Below are 14600 nucleotides of genomic sequence, written 5' to 3'. Positions count from 1 at the left end.
CCAAGTTACTCAGCTTTTGACTTTTTTCTAACATCCTTTAATTACCTAATACCTGATTAATAGAACGCTTATCGATCCAGTTATCTGAACACGAAACTATTATTTAAACGACAAATCATCGATAACGGAACGGAAAAGGATTTCCTATTACATAAACTGCTCTCTCCTCCGACAATTTCAAATAAGTAGAATCCTACCGTAAGAAAATCGCACGTTCTATCATTTAGAGCGCTGAAGATCGTAGCGATATAAGTCAAGATCATTGGAATTTGAATTTAGTCACGTGCTCGAACGTCGTCCCTTTAATTTCCTAATAAATTATTTCGTGATCTTATTCTTTGCCACGATACGTTTTCATCGCTCGAAAGAATATAATAAATTTTGCGTAACAGCAAACGCAGAACACCGTTTTATGAAAATTAGCGATACTATTAGCGCGTCTATTTCATGGCTAGAAACATAAATCTGGCGAATCGTACACGGTCATTGCAACGAAATCGTATCGAAATCGTAACGACGTCGAATCACTCGGCGTGCATTACGGAAAGTAGCACATTTCAGTTGCCTTAGGAAAAAGAACAAGTCTATGTTTGATATGTTTCAACGTGCGGCTGCCTGTTTGGCCGCAACAGAGTCATCGCACCGTGCGCAGACTAATATTGCCTGACGCTTGAGTTTGAGTTATTGTATTTATTTCTTCAGGTAAAATTACCTTGTTATGGGTAGCTTTGTATAGGCCATAGATATTCTAAAGATATAACATAACCTAGTAACTGAAATAGATACGGAAAAAGGGTCGCAAAAACTAGCACTTTATTTTTACAAGAGTCTAAGCACTGAAACCACCAAATAGCTGTGCAATTTTGAGCAATTCGCATCAATCCAGGTAGCTTTATTTTAAAAACCGAATTTCAAATATTCGTTTCAAAAACGACTGTCTTTGAGCGTGTCTATTCAGAAGCGTCGTCAAATTTTTGTAATCTCTTCATTACAAATCTTAAGTATGCGCTTTTCTCTACATATACATGTAATACATAAGACAATTCCAAAGATAAGTGGTATTCTCTAAGACAACAAAGACTTCTACGTACACGTCTTTATAAGCAAATAGCTTTTATTTAATTCTAATGAAAGATCCTTACAGATTTAGAAATACAAAAAGCGCAAAAGTAGAGTAACTGAAAACGATCAGAATTATAACTTTTTCGCTGTTAGGCAGTCATGTTAAAACACTGTGCATGGCAGGGATCCGCGCCAGGGCTAAGACGCGCGATCTCGTACGCTGAATTGAAAGAGCAGAGGAACCAGAGCCGGCGTATTTCGGCCAGAGCCGGTTCAAGGTGGAAAGACCATGTTGCGCGTTTGCTCTGTTTGGATTCGGGCGGGCGCAGTATCGGTGGCGGCGGCGGTGGCGGCGGCGGCGACGGCAGCAGGTGGAAACGCTTCTGAAGCGGAGCCGACGAAGGTGGAAGTGGCGAAGCGCATCGAAAACTGGTTTGGAGCGGGAGCTCGGCGGCGCGGCGGCGTGGCGCGACGCGACGCGGCACGGCACGGCGTGGCATGGCAGTTGGCGAAGTGGGGAACGATCCGTTTCGTGGCAGCCGGTGGGGGCAAGCTTGGCAGCGACAAGTGATGGTTTACAGTTATAGTCAGTCCGGATCGGGCGTTCGGTCAGCCGAGACTACTTGTGCCAAGCGTTAAGCTCCACAATCGATTCCGATTTGTCGAGCCGGTGTATTAAACGCGACGTCGCTTATATGCGCATACACGCGCGATCGCATCGAGACGAGAGAGTTTAAGAGTGAAGTGTCGTCGTCGTCGTCGTCGTCGTCGTCGTCATCACCGTCGTCGTCGTCGTCGTCGTCGTCGTAGTCTGCCCACCCCTGTCGACGTTTCTCTACTTTGGCCACGCAACGAGCATCGTTCTTATCCAAGGATCGTACGTTCATTCTCGGCCTCGACGATATCGCTACAGTTGCACCGTGTGGCCGTGCAACTTTTTTTCAAACGAACGAGTTCAACCTGGACCACCGAAACCCTCTGTGAAACTTGACGAAATCGAATCGAGCACAATTAACGGTATATACCAGACTGGCGGAAAGGAAGATCCGCGTGGACGAAACGACAGCGCCGTGAATATGTGTACGTCATCGTTCGTGGGTTCATTGTGCACGATTAATTGGATACGGGTGCACGTATATCGGCCCGTCGTTCGCGTTTCTTTTTACCTTCCAGTTCGATTCTTTTCGCGTTTCGATCTCGCGCGACTATCACTGCCTTGCCTGCCTCGTCTCATACCGATCGTGAGAGTTTCCCGATGAATCGTCCCGTTCTAACTTTCTTCTCGTACGTTTATTTAGTCTGTACGCAACGTAAAAGAGAAACAATCTTCCCGTCGTCTTTATCAGATAGATCGTCAGAACATTCCGGATCGATAACCAATCGGAGAGCGCGAGAAATATTTCTCAATCGTATTGCACGACGAGTAAACGAACGAACGATTCGAGCAAACGACTATACTCTTTCGCTCGCCAATTCGATTCCTCAATTTGTTTCGACGAATTTCTTTTGTATCGAACGCGCGACATCCGCGAGAAAAGCGACGCCTCGATGCGCGTAAGAACGCACGCGAACGAATACGGTCACTCTCGTACGCGGATGTGACCTCGTAACACTCGGCGAGGACTTCGAGACGATCACGATGGAAATGGGAAATGAAAACGCACACGCGGAGATAATCCGCCTCGTAGCGAGCGTTTCCGTCGCGTGCTGCATTTTTCTTTTCTTTCCTCGTTCTGCGCGTCCTACGCGCTCGCCAAACAAATACGCTGACTCAATGTACGTTGCGTACCGCAAGAAACAGGAATTCCCTGAAAAGCGTTCAGGCTCATGGGAACGAGTTTCGTTCACGCAACCAACGTTCGCGAAATTCCATACACGTGACTCGGAATAGCTTTACCAAACTCGTTATCTCCGAGCATCGTTCTTGAAAATCCAATGCATTATTTCTATCTTACAAACCTATCGAATTTTAATACTTTCGTTATATCGTTCGAGTTTCCACAGTTAGAGCATTTTGAGAAAAAGAGAAAGGAAGATTCTCAGGGATAAATTAGAACATAACACGATGTTATTTGTATTTAGGGTGAGAATGATAGTCGCCGATTTAAGAGGCTTAGAGAAAGAGGAAACGACTAGTAACGCGGTGAGAAGAGAAAATCACCTCTCGCGTTACATTGTTGAACTTGAATCTAACGTCAAACTCTAAATTCCCATTCGGCTCGTGTCGTCATCGTTAAATTCGATCGGAGCTGTTCTTTATTCGACGCGCGAAAGCTAGATTTCGTGGATGCGATACTACTCGCCGATCTTTTTCTAAATATAAACAAAAAGAATTGTACGAATATGCATAGAAACGATGTGAACAACATTTAGATCAGATTTCCGGTTTCACAGTGTTATCTAGAATACGAAGAATAAATTGAAATAATGAATTCGATGGTTCCAACTATCACACGATGTTAAAAGTCTTTTAAACGATCCACCGATATTTCAAAGGTGCGGCTCGATCACGCAACTATATAACTAAAAATGTTGAAACGTTCGTTCAGTTACACGATAATTCTACAGATGCCACAATAAGGATGAAAAAAAGCGAAAGGAAGCAATGATGGCAGGGAGAAAGGAGGAAAATCCCGCTAGTCGTACAACTCGTTTCTTTGCTCGTCTCCAACGGAGGTTCTTCTTCCATTCATAAATTCGAATCGACAATAACAACTCGCGGTGTTGTGTTGCTACGGTCGCGTATACGCGAAAACGTATTCCGTCGCGCGATATCGATTCACCACCTTATTTACGATCGCTGAGAGAGAAATTAACCCTCTATAATTGCATAGTTGGTTATAGTTTTCCACGTTGATAAAAGAAAAAAAGTAAAAAGTTGCACGTAAATTATTTGATGGAAATACGAGAGTATAATAATAATAAAAGAAATATATATACAAATGTATGTGTAAAATAGAAGTAACATGATAACGTTGATATCAGATGTGAAAAAAATTCTGTGCTTTTAGCTTTATGTTGTTCTACGATTTTTGTGTCTTTCGTTCTTAATCTTATCCTTGGTATAGAAACGACTAAATTAAAAATAACACAATGTTTATGTATATTAGGCGTAGAAGAAAAATTCTGTACCTTTAATTTCATGTTCTTTTGTGAGCAAAATGTACTTTCCAATTCTTAAAAATTAAAATTATTTCTTATCTTCTGATTATTTCAATGTTTTCTTTTCCATTCTTTCGGTCGTTTTGACCCAGCTGTTTCTGCATCTCGAACCTTTTACGATCATTAGAACGCGATGTACGAAGGATTTGACGAGCAAAAGATTTTACTCAAAATCTTGTTTAAATAATCCCCGATATTGTTTCGTGTATGTTATATTATCTATCAGTATCATCGCCAACGAAGTATATCGTTCTTACAACTTCGATAGATAACTGCAGGAAGAATATACTCATAAATACACATTTTATCAGAGACAATTATATTTGCAATTATTTTTTTAATTATGTCAGAATTAGAATATTAAAGGATACGTTAAGGGAGGCACAAGCCATAATATAAAACTAAATATAAGACTGAAGCACCGAATTTTTTTTGCATCTAATAGATACATAAATAAAGCGTATAACTTTCAACTCACATAACGTTAGAAAGCATTAACATTAGAACTATCAAACCAATCAACACGACTGCTATCGGATTTTTTCTTTTCGATAATATTAATATTTACTTTTACCAAGATAGAAACGTGATTTTATCGAATTTTTATTATCGATCAAAAACGCAGTGAATTTCGAAACTGCTTCTCCGTGAAAGACAGAAAATGCTACTCCTCTACTCTTCCCCTTTAGCCTTCCTGTATAACGTATTTAGGTACATATTAAAGACGATAGCTCTTACGTTAAAAGAAGGACGATAACATTCTGAGTTCTGAAAGATATTCTTTGATCCGTTGTTTTGCATGGCTGAAGCTCAAATTCGATAGCAGGCACGGCGCGCGTAAATTTCTTCTCACGACGACTGTTTGCATAAAAATATCTTGCCCGTGATCGTTACGCCGTCGAAAACTTTCAAACAAGAGAGAAATAAATCCCGTTTAAACGAGTTTGAACGTGGATTGCTAAACGTTGGCGATGCAAAATCGAGCGAATCGAGTGAACGCGCAACAGGTCTCCCATCCGAACGAAAGAATTGTCAATTTTCTGTCGTTTCGTTCTCGCGGCTGCGAGATAAGCCGTGCAAGTCTTCTTTTCTTCCATCATAATACGCGATAATACGCGACTTTCACCTCGTCAGCCAATATAATTTCCACGTGTTGCGCAGATAGTGCCTTCCTCCGCTGGCAATCGAAGGTAATTTCATCGGATGCCCGAGAGATCCAGCTGGGAATCCCCGAAAGAAACTCGAAGCACGAGTTATTGATCAACTCTGGCCGCAAGCGACAGGCAGAAGAGGAGGAGAAGGATTCGTTGGACGGAGGAACCTGAATGACGGGATAAAACTTGTGTCGGTCGAAGCGAGAAGGAAAAGTGTCGTGTGTTAAAACAATTTGGAGCGAATAAGAAGCAAAGAGGAAATATTATTTTTTCGTGAAAGAAGAAAACGTAATTAAAAGGAAACGCAAGAATAATCGAGAATTTATATAAAGTGTCAATTGGAAAGTGTCGATTGTTCTGCGTGGAAATAGGAATATAATAGAATTGATATATTTAAGAAGATTAGCAAACGGAATAATAAACGGATTCTTCGAGTTCGTCGAAGGAGAAAGCATCGATTTTCATCGAATTCGAGTGTCGTAGAGAACAAGAGCTGGTTTCTTCCATGGACGCGCGTCGAAGATAATCGAACGCACCTCAGCCAGGACCGCCGACATCCAAGGTAAATATAGCACCTGTTTTCCCGTCTTTCTGTTTCACCTTTAATGCCCACGCGTTTCTTCTGATCGAGCAGAAATACCGGTGCGTGCGTGCATTCACCTACGTTTGCATAGCAATGCGCATTTTTGCATCGCGGCCGTGCGCGAGCGCCAGTGTCTCGGCGACGAGAGAAAAAAGAGAGACAGAGAAACAGAACGAAGAAAGAGCGAAGAATCGAGTGAGAAAGAGAAAAAGGCAACGTGTGCATGCGTCAGGTTTTCTTTTTGCTCGCGTATAGCGAAATGTAAATGACGTATATTGCCATGATACGACATTATTCCTTCGTTGACAACGAACGTAACGATTTCGTTACACGAGTCGATCGAACTCGCTTTCCATCCTACCGTTGTCGCCAAACATTTATACATACTTTTATTCTCGATTTGTCACGGCGTTACAATGAAATATAAAAGCAAGATTACGCGGTTTCTTGATAAGTTCGCCGTTCAATCGAAGGTTATCGTTCGTTTGGTAATTACTATCGGCGGCAGTTCGATCATTCATTAACCGCGTCTCGTAAAACCTTGCACGAGAATGTCCTCGGAACATTTTCTCTCTCCGTCTATCTCTCTCTCTCTCTCTCTCTCTCTCTCTCTCTTTCTCTTTCTTTCCCTCTGTGTTACTATCCGTTGGTTCTTTCTGAAATTAAGCGAGCCAGCGATCAAGCCAACGAGCGAACTTTCGTTTCGCGAACGAAGCGGTGTTTACGGGAACGATTGCACGTTGCCCCGCTGTTTTCCGGTGTATCTGACGTTTCGAAAAATCGGCTCGCGTCGCCTTGCCGTGCCTGCAATCTGCTCGACTTTCTCCGCAGCGGAGCGGCTTAGATGAGCGACGGAATTTGTTACGCGGAGACTCGCGTTAGAAATTCAGAAAACGGGACACATTACTTATACAGGTACAGAATACGACGGCTCACGAAAGTACTTGAACGCTTGTAGAAATTTTTTACGAATATATTATGTGCGTCGTAGGGAACATTTTGAAATTTCATTAGCACTGTTATGAGAGTACACTATCACGATTACATTGGAAAAGTTCAACATAACATAGAAGTTACAGGATATATATACCAAGCGTTACAAGCTTATACAACGGCTACAAAAAATGTTTGCGCAACACTGTATTTACATAGCGATCATAGTTATCATACTTACTATTTTACTATTTTTATATTATTAGCTTGATAACGGAAAAGTGTTTCATTGAAAAATGAGAACACGTGCAAGTAATTCTTGTAGACACTGTACTTTGCAAAGATCATCGAGATATTTAAACGGACAATTACTAATTATATTAGTAAACTACGATATTTAGTGAGATTAATTATATGTTTGAAACTTCTATGTACGCTGTATATTAATTTTTTATTAATCTTACATGTATGTTTGTGTCTTTTATATACGTTTCCGGATTGATTTCAAATTCTATCAACATAATCACGATAGACGTGCTTCCTTATAGCGTTAATGAAATTTCAGAAACTTTCATATAACACGCGTGATACGTTGATTAAAATCTTCTATGTCACTGCGGATGTTTGTGTACTTGCGTGAGCCAGTGCATATTTTGAGTATATTCGTATGAAAAGTGGTTTCATATATTCGTATTCTTCTGCAAAATGATCTTTAGAATAGCGTAACAGGACTTTTGTAGGTAAAAAAAGAGAAACGTGGATGAAATGATATATTTATATATATAGATATATATATACTATAACTATAAAATAACATAAGATTTGGAATTATAAAATATCGTTAATAACGAAGTGCTATAATTCGTTTTCAATAAACACTTGGACGATGATCATTTCGTTTCGTGTATTGCGCACTCTGTTCATATAAAAATAATTCTATAACGAGGAGTTTCGTTGTTGAAGTACGGTTTTGGAATCCACAATTATTGGCAATTCTTTTCTTTGCTTGGTGACTAATATAGTATTTCTAAAGATGGCATACTGTCAATGTTAAACTTCTTGTATTATCCACAATGATAAGGAAATAGGTATGCTCAGATTGGAAAATATCTGGAGAACAAAATGGGTTATTCTTCCAACATAAGTTATCGAATGTTTCCGTAAACATAACGCTGTTATTGTTAACTATATTATCATACGTTTAAAACCTAACACGAGATTCTCGAAATTTATATTTTATTTGTTCACGTATTTTCTTACATTAGTATCATTTTATTTATATCTTATATAACGACAAAAAAATAATTATTGAAATATTATCTTCCTTTTCTTCGTCAATAAATATTTAACGAAATTAAATATTATTTATTATTTAATAAACTCAAGACTATTTATTATCCGACAGCTGATATATGTAGATAGAAAATTGCCACTGAATTCGAGTACTTTAATACGTACAATCATTAATTATCGATAAGCTTTCTTATTGCTCCATTTTAATGCCCTCGATTTCTTCTATTGCAAAACATCATATTATTATAATCACAATTAAAGAGGAATTAAAAAAAAATCAAATCTACTTAATGTTCAAATGCTAGTCAGTGATAATACAAACAATAAGATTCCCATTGAATAAGGAAGTTTACATCGATTAACACACTTGTGAGAATTACTCCCTGTAAAGAATCCGAATATGCATTCTCGTGGAACATGATTTAATTAAATTGACACACGTCATTGGAAACTGTTTCCCCGCATTGTATTATCGCGAAAACAAGCAGAAGGTAAAAGGAAAGTTTTTTGTTTAGTAGCTTGTGTTATCGTTTTTATGTGGAATTGTTATCGTTATCGCAAAAACCCAACTGTTTGTACAAACAAGAGCAACTAAGTAGCACGTAAGAAAAGTCAAATAGGCTTTCGAAGTATACTATCACTCGGATAGTATTCACTATCGATATTAGAACACGACCAACCCATTAAAACGTACACAGGAAACGACTTTTGGCTCAGATTAGTCCCCAGGGATTTGCATATAGAGGCTATTCCTTCGCGCCGGTTCGAGGTACCAAACGAGACGAGTGTACACTTGAAAAGAAAACGTTCGTATTTCAATACACGCTGTTAAACATCGTAATTTACTGTTTACTAAAATTCCATTTCGTTTGATCAAACACCGTGAGAGCTAAGTTTAAGTTGTTCAGTTTGAAAAATTATTTTTGAAAATTTCAATATAGCAAAGCTTTTATCAAAATCTATACAAGTTTATATTAGGTAATGTAAATTTATTTATTAAAATTTAGTTGAATTTTAATATCATGATGTATGAATTATTTTGAACATAAAAGAAATATAGCAATGAGAGTAACAAACTTATGCATGAACAATAGGAAGGAGTATGTGCAATTCACATGATTACAACAAATTACGAACGTAATTATATATATAAAATTCCTATTTTTGTTTATCAGACGAAATAGTTATTACATATTATTGTTACAACTACGTAACCACTCTAATGCTTAAACAATAGTTACCTGTCGATACAATTACTGATGTCGTCCTATTTACATTCTTCAATACACATCTGCACTTCTATTTTTATATGAGCAAACGTTTAAAAATTACACGGTGCTTAAAAGCAAAGTAACTTTTATCAACTCGTTTCTCCGAATATTTTATCTTTTAAGAAAAATTCTATTGTACAGTTTGTTACGAAATAATGACTAAGTATTTCAAGCTGAAATTGAAGGTGGAAGGTAGCACGGAGAAGATGATAAAATTTCAGTTATCTCCAGTTTTGAAATCATAGGGCATTTTAACTAAGGAGGACAAAATCTAGTAAGATAGAGTTATTTTTAAGTCACCTAAGCTTCTACACCTTAACATTCGATCTTCAACTTTGCTCAGTATAATCAAACTTGCATGTGTATTATGAAACGCCGATATAATATGTTAACCTTTAACATATATTATCCTATCTATCTTATATACATATTAATCTTTAATATATCGTAAAAACGAAAGAAGATATCGTCTACTTTAAATATAGCGAGAAGAAGCATCAAAAGCCAGAAAATGACACGAATAACCCTACGATAAAGTTGAAGGTAAAAATAAATAACCTCCAGAAATAAAGTGACATACACACTGAATTGATAACTATAATACAATCGAGAATATTAATTTCAATTGAACGAGTTTTCCTTTACACGAGCAAAAGTTATATTCTCGTAGAAATAAATATAAAAAAAATAATTATATATATATATATATCTTTGTCAGACTGTAAATATAAATACAAGATATATTTCATTGTTTAGCACGCGATTAATGACGAGTTAAAATAGTCTGGCTTTTAAACGTAGATCGCTTAAAAGTGATTCATAACCGAATTTGTCGAATTACAACACGAATCACTCAGCTCGACTCAAATATCCTTCTGACCCAAATATAACCGCAGTCTCAATAGCGTCCGTTCTATCCGTTATATTAGTAACATTTCGTGTTTTAATAATTCCGCGGTCATCACACTTTCTCTTATCGTTTCACTCGGTTCCGTCACTCCGATTGAAGCGACACTCGTCGTTGCTCGGATTACTGATACCTCGTCGTGGCACGTGAACGTCATCGTCGAACAAATTTCCTACTTTAAAAAAATGATGAACACGCGTTAGTGTACTTCGTCGTTCTATATCTACAAGCCACTAATTATGACAATAATTAACTGCAACGCGCTTTAGCAATATGTGTAGAGTAAGTCACGGACTCCGGCCGGTTTTAAAATACTTTCGTGTCGCCGAGTGTCATAATAATAACGAGAGTCTAGGCCCGTAGTCAGGAAACCGCGCGGCCTGATAATATCTTCCATCGTTCTGCTTCCTTAAAATCATTTGTCGAAATGCGACCAAGAGGAAGGAGGGCGTGCTTGAATTTCGACCGAAAGTTGAAATTCATTCCACGACCGTCGTCGACTCGTCCGCTTTCACGAACGATTTGCTTGCAGCGAATAAAATCTTCACGGCGATTCGTGGAATTTTGACGTCGTTAAAACGAGAATAAATGAATGGTTTTTTCGACGCGCCACGTCGTTCCGGTTGATTCGAGTACACGTTGAGAATTTTTGATGGGAACCCATTTAGGTCATTCGCTATGATTAAATTAGCGGAGAATAATAAATTGATACTATTATTGCCTTATCTGATAACTGATCTTATTACCTAAAATAACAAATTGATACTATAAGTATTATCTTATACAGTTTGTCGAGAAAGTAAGGAATTTTATAACTTGTTTATAATCTTCTTTAAATATAGTGAAAATTTTATTATTGAAGTCTTTTCTTGGAACATTATTGTTCTGTGTTGTAAGTTTGGAAGTTGTTGGTATAAGCGAGATATAATTGATAATTTTAAATTAAAAACTAGCGTGTAAAATTACATCTACTTGACGATTGGCTATTTTTTCCTTAACAACTGAATACCGCGTCGAACAGTATTCGGTGATTAAAAATGGAAGCTTGTTGGCTAAAATGGCATTCGATTCCAAAAATACTTCTTCCGTATTTCATTAAATGTACAAAATTCCGCAATTATTGGAGGCAAAATGGATTTTTCCGAAAGGGAAATAGTCAAATTTAAATTATTTTGGAAATTAAAAAAATATATAATAATTATAATTGTATAATTATATTAATTTAATAATATATTATTAGTCTACGATATAGCATATAATAATTTATATTTTTTGTAAACCTGTTGGAATTACAAATAAAATTTTATGCAAATATACTTACTGATTTATATTATTAATTCGACATATGAAAATGAAAACAGACGTTTCAAATTTAATATTCTTCTTTTCGGTAGACGTGTACTCTTTAAATTCGTTTCACGCCAATAAAATGTAGTAAAATCTCTCACAAGAAAAAACTTATAGGTAGCTAAATATTCGCAGTGCAGCGAACAATGAAATAAAATGATGTTTATGAAGATAAAGGAATTCTAGAAGCAAGCGGATGTGACATTCTTTGGTTCGCTGTTCCGTGTGCTCTGTACACTTAATGGTTAACTCGTTGAGTGTGTCGTGTTTTTATCAGCGTGACGTTATCTTTGACGATATTGATCAAAGCTGAAAATAATCCATTTATTGAAAAAGTCCTTAACGCAGTGTTTCTGGATTGTCTCCAAATATATAATATTCGTTCATTTATTAAACGGAACCTTTATGTTTTCTTTATTAAACAATCCTTTTAGCTATCGTAATTTCTTTCGTTATTTAAAATCGTGACGATCGTTGTATATTAATAACGAAAATCTTACATTTTTCTGGCTGGAAAACTACTGGAGCAGAGATTAGAATGTGAAGAGCCGTATACCATAGAATGAAACTGTATTTCAAGAAAAGTTTTTTATAATCCAGCGAGATTCAGTTCTGCGTGAAATTATAATATTCGTCTTCGACGTATGGAATTTTTTCAAAAGAGAGTATTAAATATTTGGAAGAAGAACTTCGGTAACATTCCACGTGAATGAACTCACAAACCGGATCTTTGAGGTGAGAAAAACCACTATTATTTCCTGTCAGCGAAAATATGTTTTTAGTGAAAAAAAAAAAAAGAAAAAAACGTCATCCGATCGATAACACTGAATATCTAGCTAATTTTCTGACTATTTCTATTCCTTATTTTAAATAAATTCGAGTTCCTTCGACGATATTTTCATAAAATATTCGACTCGTCGAAACATTTGCGTTTTAGTAGCTGTTTCTTCAGGCGTGTCGTGTTCGGAACAGTTTCGCATTGTGAACATGGTGCTTTCTAAAATTCCACTTACGATGCTAAGAATTATCCAAATAACTGTGCACAGATATTGTCGAAACTACGTATTCAGAAACGTAATATATTATTAGAGATGCTATCCGATTCTAAAATATGTTGAGAATCTCAAGCAACGATTCAAAGATATTCAAGTTCAGAAATTCGTTCGATGTTATCTCCGCAGCATTACAAAATTCTATTGACAAATATCGTCTAGAAAATAATTGAAAGGTTTTATTTATACGCAAGATAAGAAAAATGAAAATGCCAGATAATTGCAAGCTACTGTGTAACATTCCAAGAAACATTTCTCTTTCGATTAGTTTGTACACTACAGTTCAGAACTATCCTAATACTTATTTATTTTTTCGAAACTGTGTACTTTAATAATAAATAATAATTTAATAATGTATACGTATAAATATTTATATAATTATCAAAGAAATAATAATAAATAATTAATAATAAATATAAATCAAACTGCAATGAATATTATTCTTTGTAATCATAGTATGTAGCTGCATAGAACAGGATATTAAATTAAATTTGGACTTTCGAACGACAATATGAAACAATAAAACAGACGTTTGTAATTGATAAACTTTATAAAACTAGTTTGTCGCTGGATAGCTGATGTATTAGGTTGTCCGAAATGTTTCTTTCGTTTTATAAGGAAATAATAGACGCACAATATTTTCTGTTTTACATTAGTTCATTGAATTATGCACGAATATAGTAATAGAAATAGAACGAAATGGATCATACTTAATTCAATAAAATACTACAAAACCGAAATTGTTGTTCATCTATTATCACCTTATGAAACGAAAGAAACTTTTCGGACAACCTAATACTTGCTAAGGAATCTGTTGTTCTTAATTATTTATAGATATTTAGACGTAGTCATATACGATTCAATCGTACACAAGCAGAATAATATTTACAAACTGGATTTAAAAGTCGCAACCAAAGAAAAACAAAGGCATGTGACGTCGAGAATTCCCACTCCCAGGAAGTGAGGTAGGAACGATACTCTCGAAATCATTGCTAATCTCACATTGAAATTTTACGTTTCTACGCGGATATGATATCGTAATGTCTGCAATTTGTCGAGACGAGGCATCGCTATACGGACAAGTACGTTCCTCGAAGAGATTCGAAATAACGAGGCTTAAGTAAATACTATAGTACGCGAAAGAAATTTCATTTTTAACTAGCTAACTTAATCATAACAATGAAATTAAAAATTAATAAAGACAAAGTTACCTTCGTCGATTTTATTTCGTGGAGATGCGAGAAGGATACAATTTATTCTTATCGGGAACGACACAGTGCATCAAACGGTAAATAAGCGAATAGATGAGTAAAAAATTATTACACCAAGATTATGGTAATCTGAACGAGTTCACTCGCCTTTCTAAGTTGAGAAATTAAAAGAATATCACACTGATATGATATACATACTTTGAGAGTTTGCTTGTACGAAATTTACAAATCGCATTTAAAAGTTATCGAGAATCAAGTTAAAGATAACATTTTCTGTAATTAATCGTAGTTGACTAAGACTTGCAGAATCATTCACGACAATTTTTCCACGAACACAATTATAAAAATGAAACACAATCAGGTATTCATGATAATATTTAATACGTCTGTTTACGTTCCACTTTTATAATCGTATCCATAGAAATACGAATTTGCGTAAACATCTGCAATTTACTTTCTAGGAATATCCAATGGAGCATGCGAAACATTATCATCGAGGATTCTGACAGTCTTAGTCAACTTATGATTAATTACAGACAATCGTAAACTTACATACTCATAATGATATTTAATAGGTCTAACTTCGGATGTTTTATAACATTTGTGCATACAAAACCTACATATC

At 36.3% G+C, this 14600-nt stretch overlaps 1 protein-coding gene across 3 annotated transcripts in view; it reads left to right on the top strand.

Annotated features, from left to right (window-relative positions):
- The window catches only part of LOC117206900 (class A basic helix-loop-helix protein 15-like), a 258718-nt gene that overhangs the window by 223919 nt on the left and 20199 nt on the right, over positions 1–14600 (top strand). The window contains exons 1-2 of one of the 3 annotated variants that reach the window (XM_033446599.1): positions 1623–2079; positions 5386–5940. The exons of 1 other annotated variant lie outside the window; for it this stretch is intronic. The gene's annotated coding sequence lies outside the window, so the exon portion shown is untranslated. Of the gene's footprint in view, positions 1–1622; positions 2080–5385; positions 5941–14600 lie in introns of those variants that run through there. One more of the 3 variants, XM_033446600.1, reaches the window with a different exon arrangement.

Source organism: Bombus bifarius, unplaced genomic scaffold, assembly GCF_011952205.1.
Source record: "Bombus bifarius isolate JDL3187 unplaced genomic scaffold, Bbif_JDL3187 scf7180000008013, whole genome shotgun sequence".
Lineage (NCBI taxonomy): Eukaryota > Metazoa > Arthropoda > Insecta > Hymenoptera > Apidae > Bombus > Bombus bifarius.
This window is presented reverse-complemented; position numbering and strand designations above follow the sequence as displayed.